This window comes from Stenella coeruleoalba, assembly GCF_951394435.1.
Source record: "Stenella coeruleoalba genome assembly, chromosome: 7".
Lineage (NCBI taxonomy): Eukaryota > Metazoa > Chordata > Mammalia > Artiodactyla > Delphinidae > Stenella > Stenella coeruleoalba.
This window is the reverse complement of record NC_137153.1, coordinates 78795210-78812578: the sequence shown is the minus strand read 5'-3', so window position 1 is coordinate 78812578 and position 17369 is coordinate 78795210. Positions and strand designations below refer to the sequence as shown.

At 38.5% G+C, this 17369-nt stretch overlaps 1 long non-coding RNA gene across 2 annotated transcripts in view; it reads right to left on the bottom strand.

Moving 5' to 3' along the window:
- LOC307188971 overlaps positions 1-17369 on the bottom strand; it is a 363612-nt gene that overhangs the window by 49095 nt on the left and 297148 nt on the right. For both annotated transcript variants that reach the window (XR_013829086.1, XR_013829087.1), the window contains exons 6-7: positions 13261-13401; positions 4031-4156 (exon numbers count right to left, since the gene is read on the bottom strand). This is a non-coding gene — a long non-coding RNA (uncharacterized lncRNA). The remainder of the gene's footprint in view (positions 1-4030; positions 4157-13260; positions 13402-17369) is intronic.

Genomic DNA, 17369 nt, shown 5'->3' with positions numbered 1-17369 from the left:
GCCACCTGCATTCCTCAAAAGAAAATGGTTTTTCTCCCCCTATTTCTGTTGTGAACAGTAGGGCACTCAATGAAAAAATGAAAAAGTGTGTCTGGATTTATGGGGGACAAAATGTAAAATTCACTCAGATACACTGTGTTGTTTCCTTACCATCTTCTCTATTCAGAAGTCTTTAGTTAAGAAACAGAAGCTGTCACATTTGGCCAGGGCCCAGACTGTGTGAGATGAGTAAGGAAGGTGCTAGGGTGCAAAATTTAGGGAGGTTCTCCCTCTCAGAAGTACACAATGCTTGACCCAGCCACAGGGGCCTACCTCACTACAGGATGGCTCGGTCAAACCCGAGTGGAGGCTTTTGCTCTGGCCTGTGACCACCAGCACACTGTACTGCACTTCATTCATTCATCTATGAATTCATTCAGTAAATATTTGTTGAGTATCTGATACATACCAGGTACCACTCTAGTTTTCAATGAACAAAATCAACAGAATTTCCTGCACTCACATTCCTGGAATGGAACACAAACAACAAAAAGCAAACATAATAAATAAGACATGGTACGGTATGTCAGAATGGGCTAAGTACTCTGGCTAAATAAAAAGAGAATGGATAAGGGAAACTGGGAGTGCCAGAAAGAGCTACAGTTTTAGATGGAGGTGTCTAGATCTATGAGGATCAGTGGACATCAGAGAAAACATTTAAGCAATTCCTTGGGGAAAATGTGGAGTAAGCCAGGCAGATATTGGATGGGAAAGCATTCCAGACATCAGGAACAGTCTGTGCAAAGGCCCTGAGACAGGAATGTGCCTAATATGTTTAAAAAGCAGTGAAGAGGTAAGGAAATACACTCAGAGAGGTAAGAGAGTACAGGGGGTACTTGCTGTACATTTTAAGGACCATGGATTAGATTCTGAAAGAAATGAGGAGCCACTGTGAAATATCAAGATTATCTGTTCCAAGTTTAGCAGGACCATTATGGCTGTCTTGTTGATAATGACTATAGGAAGGGGCAAACGTGAGAGCAGTGACACCAGTTAGGAGGCTATCATAATACACTAAGGCAAAGATGATGGTAGACTGGACCACCCTGGTGATGAAAAGTAGTTGTATTCTTGATATATTTTAAAGGTAGAGCCATCAGAATTTCCTGAAGCAATGGATACAGGGTGAGATAGAAGGGAGTCAGAGGTGATTTTAAGATACTTGGTGTGAGCAAGGGATTATGCCGTAACGGTCCGTAATTCAGTTATTGCTCAATATCTAGGAAACATATTTACTAAAGTAATCATGTTTTTCAAAAGAAGCTCCCAAAACAAGCAAACAAAGCAGGCATAAACTCATGACTACCACAACTGCATGCAAAACTTAGCTCAAATTTCTAATCTTGTTAGGGTGGTGAGAAATTCAGTCTCAGTCATTCCTGGGGCTCCCAACTTCACTGGGGTTAGGCTGAAGCCCCTAGGGTAGGGGCTTACATAGTCCAGGTCTTTCAGGGACACCCCATTATCTTTAGATTCATGGTGGTCTTTATGATATGCTCACGCAGAAAAGTCAACATGGTCGAACCCTTTAAGATGTGTATTGAAGAGCATCTCTGGGGAGGCTAGAAGCTCATATAACTAAATGCATTAAGCTGTTTGTTTTTCTCAGGTCGGTCCTCTATTCTAGGCAGAGAAGTAGCAGGGTAGGGAGAGGAGGTGTGGGTCCCTGAAAACACAGTTTTTCCAGTGTTGGACAACTTCTCCCTGCCCCAGGTTGACAGTTTCTGCCTCTACCTAAACTTACACACTTCTCCATCTCCCTTGTATCGGTTTATATAAGTTATACTGCAGAAACAAACAAACTCTTAAGGGGCTTACAACACAAAAGTTTATTTCTGCCCGTGTTCGTGTCAGCTGCAGACTGGAGATGGCTCTATTTCACAACTTCTTCATTAGCGGATCCAGGTTGTTGGAGCTGCCTTTAACTGGCCTCATGGGAAATAGAGCAATACCACATCATGAAATGACCCTTTCATTTTTGTCTGAAAGTTGCATACATCAATTCTGCTCAAAATGTATCATCCAAAACACATCACATGGCCAAGCTGATGGGTAGGGAGGTAAAAACTACTCCCTGGGAGAAACATGGAAGAACTGGGGATAATAACATGACCTCCCATACTCCAGGTCCGGGGGCGTTTTACAGAAACAAAGTGTCAAGTTTCTTTCCTGGAGGTAAAGTAGCAATGAGAAAATCAAACCAGTTAGCATTTTGTCTTATTAACTCAGTTTGCTGTTTTAGCGAGCACTTTGTGGTTACATAGAGTTGAATGAGGAAATTTCGGAGAGTGGGTTCTATCAATTCTATAATATTGCCAGTCAGGCTCTGTTCAAGCTTTTAACACATATTAACTCATCTAACCCTTAGAAGATTCCATGAGGCAGATATTTTTACTCCCTCTCCCCATTTTTATAGATATAAGAAGTTAGGTATAGAGATAAAGTCATGTTAAGAAAAAGCAAGTGATAAATTGTGGCTGCAGGATTAGGACTCTAGGTGTTTAGCTCCAGGATCTGAGCTCCTAACTACTGTTCTACAGTATTATTGAGAATTAGAGCCAGTCACAGTATTTATTTAGGGTGCCCTAATAAGAGAATCACTGACAACTATCCAGTTTCATTCTATATAATATCCTTCTGTAAAAGTCTGGGAAAGGACTTTTTTCCCTCTGTGTTTCCTTTGAAACGCAAAGTCTTGCTGTACCATTTTCAGATTAAAGCCCAATTAAGGGAATAAAATACTTAAGCTATTGATCTTTCAGCAGGAAGGTTATAGCTATAATCATTTACTCCTCGGAACCAGTTATCTTTCCAGATGTTCCAGCTGTGACCTTTCATCCATCTATAGGGATTCCTGAGTCCATAGTCCAGGCCCTGACATGTCTTGCTGTATGCCAAGAATTACTACAAATTATTAAGGCTGTACATGAAGATTCCCACAGCAGAAATTTCTGCCAGTTGCCCACTTCCTTCCTTCTATCTCCCCTTCTTTTCCCTACATCTGGTAAGAGTAACTGGGGTGACCAGCTGAACTAATGAGTTTATGAAAACAACAATCCCAGCATGCATTGCCACCAGGGCTCCTTCTCCGTCACCTTCCACTGTGCTGCAGCTGGGAAAGGGTACATTTTTCAGGATGAAATGCCACACTGCCATTTCTGTGTTTTTCCCCTTCATACATATGCAAACACACAAATCCCAACGTAAACACACAAAGACATGTATGCATGCATGCAGGCACGCACATGCATTCCTCCTGATCCTTTGCTTTCTAGAAGTTTCACTTTCTGAATGTTAAGTGCCAAGTTGCTGGACATAGTGCTAGGTAGGACTGCCTCAAGAAGTAGCATCCAAAACATAGAAAGATGACTGCCAATTCTATACATAGCATTTCTTCTTAAGGAGTTTAAAATTTGAGTATTTAAAATTGGCCAGTTTTAATTTCTTTAGAAAATACTTAGTGTAAATATAACAGAAAAGTGCTTTCTTCATTCCTCCACATCACAAATCATGGCAAGTTCTTCACAGAGAGCATCAGGGTCTTCTCTTGTTATTAAGCACCCCATGTTCTATCATTATGAAATAACAATATTCTGTAATTAAAATATCCTAAAACGAAAGGATTTTAAAGAAATGTTTCAGATCCATATGGAAAAAAATTGAATCCCTACATCACAACTTTCACTAAAGTCAATTCTAGATGTATCAAGAGCTTAAATGTGAATGGCAAAACTTTAAAACTTTTAGGAAGAAATACAAAAGTATATCCCAGTGACTTAGGAGGTAGGGAATGATTTCTTCAGAAACAAAAAGCACAAACTATCAAGGAAAAGACTGATAAACTTGATTCATTAAAATTAAGAATTTTACTCATCCAATGATTCTATTAAAGAAGGCGAAAGACGAGCCGAAAACTGGAAAAAGGTATTTGCAATATCCAGAACTGAGACAGGATTAACATATAAAATATATAAAGAAAAAGGGAACTTACTTTGATAAGTTAACCACGGAAGCCCTCTGTGCGGTGGAGACACGGAGGCCAAGGTCATACGACGAAAAAGAAGTGAAGGGTGGAAGAGCGTTCCAGCAAGAAGACTGAGTTCAAAGAGCAATGTGGCTGGAAAGCAGAGGAGAGACGCTCGGAGAGGTAGACGACGGCCGGAACACGCAGGATGGTACAAAAAGGATCCAATTGAGGGTTTAATTGAGCGCAGCTGGCTGCTATGCGGAGCGCGCATGCGCGGCCGAGATTCCTCTTGGGGAGGCGTTGGCGCCTCTGTATTCTAATACTGTAGAGGACCTCTCACAGACTCTCAGAGAGACAGCCACAGGGACTTGGTCAAGGGCGTGAACTCTGTGGCCAGATTACCTGCGTTCCTCTCCTAGCTCTGCGCCTTATAAACTCTTTGACCTTGGGCAAATTGCTTAGGCTTTCTGTGCCTCAGTCTCCCAATATGTGAATTGGGTAACGGTGCCCATTCGGTGTTCTTAATTTTTTCTATGCCTTGCACCCCTGGGCAGTCTGGTGAAGCCTATGGATCTCTTATAAAAAAAAAAAAAATTTTTTTTTTCTTTTGCGGTACGCTGGCCTCTCACTGCTGTGGCCTCTCCCGTCGTGGAGCACAGGCTCCGGACGCGCAGGCTCAGCGGCCATTGCTCACGGGCCCAGCCGCTCCGCGGCATGTGGGATCTTCCCGGACCGGAGCACGAATCCGTGTCCCCTGCATCAGCAGGCGGACTCTCAACTACTGCACCACCAGGGAAGCCCCCAAAATATTTTTTTTAATGCATAAAATAACATACCATAGGATTCCAAAAGACACCAAATATATTTTTAAAATAGTTATCAACATATTTAAACAGATATAGTTGACAGAGTTGTATGTATTTATATATATCTTTACCTATTAGATAATAAGAACTAAGAGGTATAATACCTACCATAATCTTGAGATTGTGATGAGTGAAAATAATATTTCAAGTTATCTACAACAATTATAATGTGATACCAAAAAAACCCAACAATTTTTACAGGTCATAAAGTGACAGCCAATTCTACTGTGTGGTTTGGTGCCTACATTCCCAATTGAAGGATATATTAAATTTCAGTTACAGGTTACTGAAATTAAAGATATATATATTTAGATCTCTATATCTGTGTCTATCTAGATTTATCCATGTATCTATCGATCTGTCTACCTATCTATCTCCAAGTTGAAGGACTCTCTGAATTCTAACCACTTATCCCCTGGTCATCCATGGATCCTAGGATAAAAAGCCCTTGTCTTAGTCTGTCCTGGCTGCTCTAACTGAATTCCATATACTGGTTGGCTTACAAACAGAAGAAATTTATTTTTATTAAAGAGTTTCAAGTTTTCCAAAAGTAGAATGAGGGGCCATAAGCTCTCTGCTGGGATAAACTGTATTTCTTGACTTGCCTATAGTTCTTTATTTCATGAATATGAATAAGTTCCTCTAATCTCAGATAAAAGCAAATAATGAAACTGATGGTAACCCAATGCTTTAAAGCTTCTATCCTCAAATTCTATTCCTTTCAGAATTCTTTCAAGCTTTTAATTGGTGTTTTGGGTTGACTTCTTAGGAGCACCAGTAAGTGGTGGGGAAATGAGACAGGAAAGGGAAGAAAGTCAAGAAAACGTGTGTTATAAAGTGGATTTCCACTGTGGGCAGTTGGAGCTTGGTCCCACTGGGGCACTCTTGAGAGATACTAAAAAACGTGCTTTCTGCCCAGAAGTTGTCTCACCCAAGGAGCAAGGAAGCTAGGGTACTGACTCTCCCTCATTCATCAGTGATTCAGGGCTGCTCCCAAGGGCTTTAAATCCCTAGCACTTCCTGCCTTCTTCTCACCTATGGATCAAGGGAAAGCACTCAGCTGCTTGTAGTTATGGGCATATACTGGAATTTTTGTGTTTTGAGGGGATATGGGCAGGGCACTGAGAGTGTCACTGCAGTAGGTGCAACATTATAAACAGACATCTGGTTAAATAATTTTGGAATATATAAAAATGACAGCTAGGTTGCTTAGCTGCACATCTTTTCATGTCCTTTTATGTGTTAATATACATAGTGAATCTCTGAAAAAAGATTCAACAATTCCAACATACTTTACTCAAGAATTATTATTTTTCTCTTTTGTCACTGTATGTTCTTAATACCTAAATATAAAATGTAATTTAAAATGAAAAACACACTCAAAAATTTGGAAATTGAAATTCTCACTTCTCAAAAGAAGAAATCATAATGGAAGTTTGAATTTTTAGAAGTCAACAACAATGAAAACACTATATATTAATATTCATGGAATGTAGCTATACTTAGAAGGAAATTTACAGCATATAATTATACATATTCGAAAACAAAAAGTTTGAAAATTGAAAACTAATAACCTTCCAACTCAAAAAAATAAGTTGGAAAAAAATAAAATGGTTAGTTTTTCTTCCTTATACATAAATTGTGAAATATTCACATCCTAGAAAAATTGATAACTCTGATGCTTAGTGTATCCTAGCTGCTGCCCACATGGTCCTTGCCCTTAGGCCGTGTCCATCTGAAGGTATTAAGCACCACTCACTATAATAACATTTGCTTAGTATTTGACTGGTATATACTTTCTATCCTTTTGTTTTTTCTTTTTGTCATCTTATGTTTTTAGATGTCTTCTCTAAATAGAATGTAACTACTTTTTTTAAAATTTATTTTTTATTTTTATTATTTATTTTATTGGAGTCTAGTTGCTTTACATTGTTGTCAATTTCTGCTGTATAGCAAAGTGAATCAGCTATACGTATACATATATTCCCTCCTTTTTGTATTTCCTTCCCATTTAGGTCACAACACAGCACTGAGTAGAGTTTCCTGTGCTAGACAGTTGGTTCTCATTAGTTATCTATTTTATACACAGTAGTGTATACATGTCAATCCCAATCTCCCAGTCCATCCCACCCTCCCATCCCTCTTGGTATCCATACATTTGTCCTCTATGTCTGTGTCACTATTTCTGCTTTGTAAATGAGTTTATCTATACAATTTTTCTAGATTCCACATATATGTGTTAATACATGATATTTGTTTTTCTCTTTCTGACTTACTTCAATCTGTATGACAGTCTCTAGGTCCATCCACATCTCTGCAAATGGCACAATTTCATTCCTTTTTATGGCTGAGTGATATGCCATTGTATATATGTACCACATCTTCTTTATCCATTCCTCTGTTGATGGACACTTAGGTTGCTTCCATGTCCTGGCTATTGTAAATAGTGTGGCAATGAACATTGGGGTGCATGTGTTGTTTTGAATTATGGTTTTCTTCGGGTATATGCCCAGGAGTGGGATTGCTGGGTCATATGGTAGTTCTATTTTTAGGTTTTTAAGGAATCTCCATACTGTTCTCCACAGTGGCTGTACCAATTTACATTCCCACCAACAGTGAAAGAGGGTTCCCTTTCTCCCCACCCTCTCCAGCATTAATTGTTTGTAGATTTTTTAATGATGGCCGTTCTGACGGGTGTGAGGTGATACCTCATTGCAGCTTTGATTTGCATTTCTCTAATAATTAGTGATGTTGCACATCTTTTCATGTGTTTTTTGGCCATCTGTATGTCTCCTTTGGAGAAATGTCTATTTAGGTCTTCGGCCCATTTTTTGGATTGGGTTGTTTGTTTTTTTGATATTGAGCTGCATGAACTGTTCGTTTATTTTGCAGATTAATCCTTTGTCAGTTGCTTCATTTGCAAATATTTTCTCCCATTCTGAGGGTTGTCTTCTTGTCTTGTTTATGATCCTTTGCTGTGCAAAAGACTTTAACTTTAATTAGGTCCCACTTGTTTATTTTTGTTTTTATTTTCATTACTTTAGGATGTGGGTCAAAAAAGATCTTGCCACAATTTATGTCAAAGAATGTTCTTCCTATGTTTTCCTCTAAGAGTTTTATAGTGTTTGGTCTTACATTTAGGTCTTTAATCCATTTGGAGTTTATTTTTGTGTATGGTGTTAGGAAGTGTTCTAATTACATTCTTTTACATGTAGCTGTCCAGTTTTCCCAGCACCACTTATTGAAGAGACTTTCTTTTCTCCATTGTATATTCTTTCCTACTTTGTCATAGATTAGGTGACTATAGGTGTGTGGGTTTATCTCTAGGCTTCCTATCCTGTTCCATTGATCTATGTTTCTGGTTTTGTGCCAGTACCATACTGTCTTGATTACTGTAGCTTTGTAGTATAATCTGAAGTCAGGAAGCCTGATTCTTCCAGCTCCATTTTTCTTTATCAAGATTGCTTTGGCTATTCGGAGTCTTTTGTGTTTCCACACAAATTGTAAAATTTTTTTGTTCTAATTCTGTGAAAAATGCCACTGGCAATTTGATAGGGATTGCATTGAATCTGTAGATTGCTTTGGGTAGAATAATCATTTTGACAATATTGATCCTTCCAATCCAAGAACATGGTATATCTCTCCATTTGTTTGTGTCAGCTTTGATTTCTTTCATCAGTGTCTCATAGTTTTCTGAGTACATGTCTTTTGCCTCCTTAGGTAGGTTTAGTCCTAGGTATTTTATTCTTTTTGTTGCAATGGTAAATGGGATTGTTTCCTTAATTTTTCTTTCTGATCTTTCATTGTTAGTGTATAGGAATGCAAGATATTTCTGTGCATTAATTTTGTATCCTGCAACTTTACCAAATTCATTGATTAGCTCTAGTAGTTTTCTGGTGGCACCTTTAGGATTTTCTATTTATAGTATCATGTCATCTGCAAACAGTGACATTTTTACTTCTTCTTTTCCAATTTGGACTCCTTTTATTTCTTTTTTTTCTCTGTTGCCATGTCTAGGACTTCCAAAATTATGTTGAATAATAGTGGCAAGAGTGGACATCCTTGTCTTGTTTCTGATCTTAGAGGAAATGCTTTCCGTTTTTCACCATTGAGAATGATGTTGGCTGTGGGTTTGTCATATATGGCCTTTATTATGTTGAGGTAGGTTCCCTCTATGCCCACTTTCTGGAGAGATTTTATGATAAATGGGTGTTGAACAGCAATACTTTTTAAAAAAGCAAGCTGAGACTCTTTGTCTTTGAATTGGTAAGTTTAGCCCATTGGCATTTATTGTGATTAATGGTATATTTGGATTTATTTCTTCCATGTTACTTTGTAGTTTCTTTGAATAATGTTTTTTCTTAGGTTTCTTTCCTGTTTTCTACCAGTTTGAGTATTCCTCCCTCCATCTACACCTGACTCACTTAGGGGTTATATAACCTGTAACTGTTTTTGAATATGTTAGTTTTTCTTGGATATATGTGGCCTTGCTGGGAAAAGCACTAGCTGGATTGTGTCCACAAAGCTTTACCAAGGACAAACTTCTTTTGGTCTGTCACTCCTAAGATGGCAGTTCTACAAGGGTGAATGTAGGAAACAATTAAATGATACAGGTCCCAACCATAGAAGGCTATGAAATCATAAAAGTAATATTTGGAAACAATGAGAGTAATATCTGATGACTAGTTATTTGTTATTTTGAGTAGAGGATAAACAGACTTGTTGAAAAGCCATTTGACTAAAGACTTTTTCTTGGATTTCTGAGTTTTTTATTTATTGCCTTACAAAAAATAATCCTATAATTGATTTGAATATTGGCATAGAAGAGAGAGGCTGTCGAGACTTTGGCCAAAAAAATCCCTTAAAAGAGTGTGGATTTATATTTTTTAAACTCCTTGGGCTGTGTATGCATTCCACCTGCAAATACATGTCTTTTGCCTGTTCTAGAAATGTAGTCAATCATCGAATATGGAATATCATATTGAACCTTGCCAACAAGTATTTTCTTTTCTTTCCTTCTGAACTCCTATTAGATAATGTTGAACCTTCTCACCACATCCTCCATGGTGCTTAGAATCTCTTTCATTTGTTCCATTTTTTCAGATCTCTGAGCTACTGTCTGGAAAACTGCTCAGATCTCTCAGTTGTACCAGTTCTCTCTGCCACCAGGTCCAATCTGCTAATTAGCCTGTAGATTGAGGTTTTAATTTAAATTGTTATATTTTTCATTTTTGCAAATTCAGTTTGATTTTTCTTTTCTTCACATATGCTTGTTGTTTTTTTCACAGTGTTTTGTTATTTTCCAATGGGTTCTATCTATCCAAGTTTTGGGGACTATAAATCCTGCTGTTTATTGTGTCTGATAACTCTGACACACATGGATCTTTTTCAAACACATTTTTCAGTTTTGACTGAGAATTAAACTTCAACAAAGTTTGTTTTCCAAATATGAATCCTTCTTCTTTGCTTGTAGCTATATCTTTCCTGTGTGTGTGTGTGTGTGTGTGTGTGTGTGTGCGTGAGCATTCATGTGTTATGTGATTTCCTGTTAAGCGCCTCAAGGATATCATATTAAAAATAATTCATCCAGCTCTCCAAGTAGTTGTTACATGAGAGTTTCTCAATTGGCTTAGTTTGCCAAGTTACCAGAATTGGAAGTCAAATTAAACTATTGTCTTTGCATTTTTCAGTCAACTCTCTTAATATCAACAGGCATTACTTGGAGCCATTCTGTGGACACTTCAGTTCTTTAACTTGGCCAGTAAAAATACTTGGTTACAGCATAGTGGTTAAAAAAAACAAGCTTTGGAGTCAGATTGTCCTAAATTGGAATCCTCGTTCTTTTATTCACTAGCTTGGTAACTGGCCGAGTTATTTAATCTTCCTGATCCTTGGCTTCTTTGTGTGAAGAAAAAAGAAAGATAAAAGATATACCTGAATGAACAGTAGAAATAATATGTATATAAAACACTTAGCATAAAGCTTGGCACATAGTATAAATTCAAGAAATGTTAGCTCTTCTTCTCAACAGAGATGACTTTATGAGTCATCTTAAGCGTCTGTAAAGTGATAAGTCATCTTTGTTGCACTCTGAGCTAGAGTATATTCCAATTCAATTAAATTAAGCTAAAACTCATTGAGCACCTATTCCATACCGCATATTGTGCAAAGTTCCTATTCAGGCTTTTCTACCAACTAACTGGCAAGTTATGCCACCTCCTATGGCCAGAATTTCCTTACGGTAAAGTTAAGATGATTTTTCAGGCCTCTTCTAACTCAAACATTTTATGATTCAATGTACTGTCACAAATGTGTAATATTCACATTCTATTTACAATGGTCACAGCTATTTCATAAATGGATTTAGGAAGATATAAAAATCCATGTTGTTCCTTTTTGCGTAAATTCCAAAGACTCAGGCTTGGAAGGAATTGGTGTTGAGAACACAGAGGAGAGGCTGGGGAGCAACTATGCAACTGAGTGATTGCAGAGTGTCCAGTGCAATCTGACAATGACATTTCAAAAATCCATTCAACGATTCCTATCCATCCTTTATCTCCAGGGAGGTATACTTCTTGTCAGTTTTTGCTTTTCAAGAAGGTATTGCTCAGATTTTTATAAAAAGAATGAGATACGTTTGAATTGTCATGACTGAAAGAGCTCGGATCAACTGGCACTTCACTGTAACAGGAGTTAATTCAAAACAGACATTCGTCACCTTTATCACTTTGCTCAAGAGAACTGCAAAGCTACAAAACAGGCTGGCAAAATCCCTACCCAAAGAAACAACTGTTCTGCAACCACTGAATTATTTGCTGATGTTTTATGCATTGAACACAGAAATATAATTCTACTTTCAATATCCCCTGGACTGAAATATGTATTATTTGATTTCAATGTAGCAAACCTAATCTAGAGGCTTCTGACAAGAAGACGAACCTCCTGCAGGCAGAGTTGTCTCTGGTTTCTTTGAAACATTTGTGTTCTTTGTACAGTTGTTATCCCTGCACAGCAGAATAATATTTGCTCTCATTCTATTCCCAAGAAAATTTTAATTGTTTTTTTAAGTCTTTCAAGGGAGAAAGTAATAATAATACAGGTAATCAAAACATGAAACAAGGTTCAATTTCACTATCATTCCTCAAGACTGCTCCCAGTGTAATGTGCACCAAGAGGGACTAATTTAGTAGATAAACTCAGCAACTATATTGTGTATTAGACACATCAAAACAACATTAGTTTGCAAATCACTCCTGAACCTTAATAACATTGTCTTTAGTAACAGAACATAGACCTTATGGTGGCTTCTGAGAAGAGTATGATTTTTGTCTATCCAGATTAAAATATTTCCCTAGTTAGTTGTCAGAGAGAATTAATTTATAATGAGTGTTACACAAAAAAAAGGTTGAAATAGCTCCTTAGAGAGGACTATTTTATGGATTTGTAACGAGCTCAACAATTCAAGGCCTTTGCTAGTGCATCAGATTTATAATAAAAGGCAAGAGACAGCCTTTTGGTTCCCAGTATTTCTCAGCTTTGATTGGAAACATATTTCTATGCAGGATTCATTTAACTTCTGCTAGCACTTTTGTTCCTTTCTAAATCAGGGCTACACACAAATTTCATTTTTCTGTGTAAGTTTTCAATTCTGTATTTAGCAGTGACCAAATTAAACAAGCACAAATCCCTAGTCAGCTACACAAGTGAATCAAAATAGGCAGACTTACCATCAACCTCAGGGTCACATGGTCCCATTCCAAATTTCTGTTCACCTAAGTATGTGTGTGTGTATGTGTGTCTTGGGGGTGGGAAGACAGGAGACAGAAGTATTTCAAGCAGATATAATGACAAACACAAAGGTTTTGGATGCAAAGAAACTAATGGTATACTTTAAAAATTGAAAAATGTTAACTGAAGTAGAGTAAGGCAAAATACAATTTGGTAAAGGGGTAAAGCAAAGCTGGAAGAAGTAAATTTGCACCAGACTCTGGAGATGTTATATATATATCTAATTTTAGCAAATGCCTATCTATTTCTGCTAAGGATTGAGGGATAGCTATTCTCAGTCACATTTTTGTGATCATTTCCTCTATGAATTATGAAGTATTCATATTCCAGAAAAGTTGATGAGGACCTCTGATGTTTCCTCTATCCTAGCTGCTGCTTCCAATACTCTCTGGCCTGGGGCTTCCCTCCATCTGAAAGCCAGCAGCATCTCTCCATCCATTATGAGCACTGCAGAGACAACCACGTTTTCCATGGATTCCAAAATGCAGGGCTCAGGGGCTAGCATCCCAGAACATATGTGTATCTGAGGTCCTGCCACCCACTATGGCGTAAATATAAGCAGAGTCCTGGTGCCTGCCGCTCATGAAACCCACAACTCACCTGTATTTCCAGTTTCACAGGAACCAAGAATTGGTTCTCCCTCTAGGATTGGGTCACATGCCTTTTCTTCTCAAAGTACCCTTTTCTATACTCTCTTAGGCCTTCTAAACAAAGGCATTCAAAGATATCTTCAGTGATATTCTGGAAAAACAAAGGAATTATTAATCTCCACTATTACTAGGGCAAGAAGTCCAAAAGACAGATGCTTGGCTGTCCATCCAGAATACAAATGGAAGGAATGTTTAGCTTTTCATTCTTTGAGTCTCCTACAGGAGACTTAACGTAAGACAATAAGGTGACATCTAAATGAATTTTTGTGCCACACAGACCATGTTAAGGAGTTTGGACTTTATCTTTACGCCTATTCTCAGTTGCTTACTGTCAAATGAGATGACAGGAAGGAGCAAAAACCTTGGCACTAGATCCGTCTTTTCCAGGGTCATATATAAGGGCTTCCAGAAAAGTCCATTTGGAAGGTAAAGGATGGTCCAAAGTAATGACAAATGGAAATGAGAGCAAGGAGCCTGCATCAGGACCCAAGTCAAAGGAGAAGCAGGATCCAACAGAGGAGGACCAAGCACAGAAAGAAGGGATATGGGGGAAAGGCAACGAGAGGGCAGGTAGACAAGGAGCAGGGAAGAAAAAGGGAGAGTTCCAACCCTTTAAGCTGACAAAGATGCTGGGTAAGTTACTTAGGAATAAACAGGCGTTACCTTTCTAACCCAGGTTAGTAAAGACAGAATCCCACCACTTTAGCGCTCCACCCCAAGATGGGCAAAACCTGGCAGCTCTTTCTATACTTTCTGCTTCAAGGCAAGGATGTTTCTCACATCTAGGAGAGATGCTAAACCTACCTATGTCAAGTGGGGATAATAAGCTTTCACCACAGCATACTCATAAAAATAAGAGATAAGGCATGGAAGCAACATAAATGTCCATCCACAGATAACATAAATGTCCATCCACAGATAAATGGATAAGGAAGATGTGATACATATATATATGTATAGATGTGATACATATATATATGTATTTATATATAATGGAGTATTAGCCATAAAGGTAATGAAATAATGCCATTTGTAGCAACATGAACGGACCTAGAGATTATCATACTAAGTGATGTAAGACAGACAGAGAAAGACAAATATCATATGTGTGGAATCTCAAATATGATACAAATGAACTTATTTACAAAACTGAAACACACTCACAAACATAGAAAACGAACTTATGGTTACCAAAGGGGAAAGGGGGAGGGAGGGATAAATTAGGAGTTTGGAATTAACAGATACACACTATTATATATAAAATAGATAAATAACAAGGTTCTACTGCATAGCATGGGAACTATATTCAATGTCTTGTAATAAACTACAGTTGAAAAGAAGATGAAAAAGAATATATATATATATATATATATATATATATATATATATATATATATGTATAGCTGAATCACTTTGCTGTACACCAGAAATGGACACAACATTGTAAATCAACTATACTTCAATAAAAGAAGAGATACTGTGTCTAAACTGCCTAGTAGGCATTTAATAAATGATAATGTTATTTTTGCTGTGTCAGCAACTCTCAAAACCCTGAATACATACACACAGGATCATCTCCAATTGTCACATAAAACACAATTGTCTTTTTCTTGTTTTCTTTATTGTTTTAATAACATGCTCTTCATTTAAATAGATTGGTCAGTAATACATTTCTTCACATTGAATACACTTTTTCTACCAACTTCCACTGTGGAGGGCAGGTGTTTCCAAACCCCCATGTTAGCTGCACGAAAATTTTGCATCCAGCTAACTGGAGCATCTAGCTCCACATTCCACACCAGCATGATGTACGATCTGGGGATTTTAAACTCTTCCATGAATGAGTCATGAGTAGATTAAAAAAATAAACTGAGTGTACTGAATTTACTTCCCTTGACACTCAATTCAGTGATCTCCTGTGTGCTTTCTTCTGACCATTTATCTTTTTCAGGGACTAAGAGTTTTCTTGTCTGAGATAATCCTAGTGAAATTAACCAAAGAAGCTTGGAAACAAATTAGGGGAGGGGTGTGTTTCCAATGCCTGCCTCTGTGTGTGTGTCATATGACCTCAATGTGTGCCTTGGCCAGAAAGTGGTTCTCCACCTAGTTTCAGGAGCTGCTGGACCTTGTCACTTTTTTAAAAAAAAATATTTAATTTATTTATTTTTGGGTGCGTCAGGTCTTAGTTGTGGCACGCTGGATCTTCGTTGCAGCATGTGGGCTCTTCCTTGTGGTGCGTGGGTTTCTCTAGTTGTGGTGCATGGGCTCCAGAGGGCATAGGCTCTGTAGTTTGTGGCCCGTGGACTCTCTAGTTGAGGCGCATGGGCTCAGTAGTTGCAGTGCGTGGGCTTAGTTGCCCGGCGGCATATGGAATCTTAGTTCCCCAACCAGGGATTGAACCCGCATCCTCTGCACTGGAAGGCAGATTCTTAACCACTGGACCACCAGGGAAGTCACCCGTGTCACTTTTAAGGAGTGACTGACCTTTCCTTGCTTTTGTCAACTGCATATTGAGAAAGAACAGAAGTATTTGTTTGGAAGTCCCTCATGTGATCAATAAATAAACACTGTGAGTGTTAGTTACAGACACAGAAGGCCTGACAGGAACAATCAGTGACATCTCCCCTGACCACCCTCCTTTAGGCGCCCATGGAAGCTTTCACCTCTTTTCACGGCACTTTCAAAGTTGCAACTTTTTTTTTTTTTTTTTGTGCTACGCAGGCCTCTCACTGTTGTGGCCTCTCCCACGGCGGAGCACAGGCTCCGGACGCGCAGACCCAGTGGCCATGGCTCACGGGCCCAGCCGCTCCGCGGCATGTGGGATCCTCCCGGACCAGGGCACGAACCCATGTTCCCTGCATCGGCAGGCGGACTCCCAACCACTGCGCCACCAGGGAAGCCCTCAAAGTGGCAACTTTTTTAACGAAAAAAAATTTTTTTCATTTTTCCTGTGAAACATATCATACGTACAAAAAGAATATATGATAAAAGTACATTTTAAAGGCTAATAATAAGGTGAACATCCTTGAAGTTCACCACCCAGGATGAAGCAAAAGACCATCGTCATGAACACTACAGTCCCCTGGGTGTCCTGAATGAATGAATCCTCCTCTCTGTCCTTAACAGATGTGACCACTGCCTTGAATTTGTTGTTAATCATTCTTGCTTTATTTTTTTTGTAAGGATTGTACATATCCTTAATGGTGGAGTTCTCTAGGGAAACAGAAACAATAGGATGTATATAAATATGGAAAACGATTTATTATAAGGAATTGGCTAATGTGATTATGGATGCTGGCAAGTCACGAGATCCGCAGGATGAGTCGGCGAGCTGGAGAGCGTTGGTGGAGTTCTAGTCCAAGGCTGAAGGCCTGAGACCCAGGAGAGCTTTCCTGTCTGAAAGCCAGCAGGCTTGAGACCCAACGTTTCAGTTTGAGTTTGAAGGCAGGAGAAAAGCAAGTATCTCAGTTCAAAGGTCATCAAACAGATAGAATTCCCTCTTACTAGAGGGACAGTCAGCTTTTTTGTTCTAGTCAGGCCTTCAACTGACTGCATGAGGCCCACCCACATCCAGCGGGAAGAGAAATCTGCTTTACTCAGTCTCTTGATTTAAAGGTTAATCTCATCCAACAACATCCTCACAGAAACAGCCAGAATAATGTTTGACCAAAACTCTGGGCACCTCGTGGCCCAGTCATTTTGATCCATAAAGTCAGCCACCACAGTGGACATACCACGTATGAATGTATACCTGAATAGTGTGCCTTTAATTTTGTCTCGTTTAAAACCTTACATGAATGGAATAATTCCACATGCGTTTTTCTGTGGTTTTCTTTTACTAAACATCATGTTTGTTCGTAGTTGATTCATGTTTATTCCTGTTTTTTCCCCACTATTTTATATGCTACTGTCTGACAAACTACAATTTATTTACCCATGCTGCTCTTGATGGATATTTGAATTGCTTGCAGTTTTGTACAATTCTCAAAATAGCTTCTAGGACTGTTCTTATGCATGTTTCCTGTTGCTTTTGGTTATGCTATTCAAATCTATTCTATA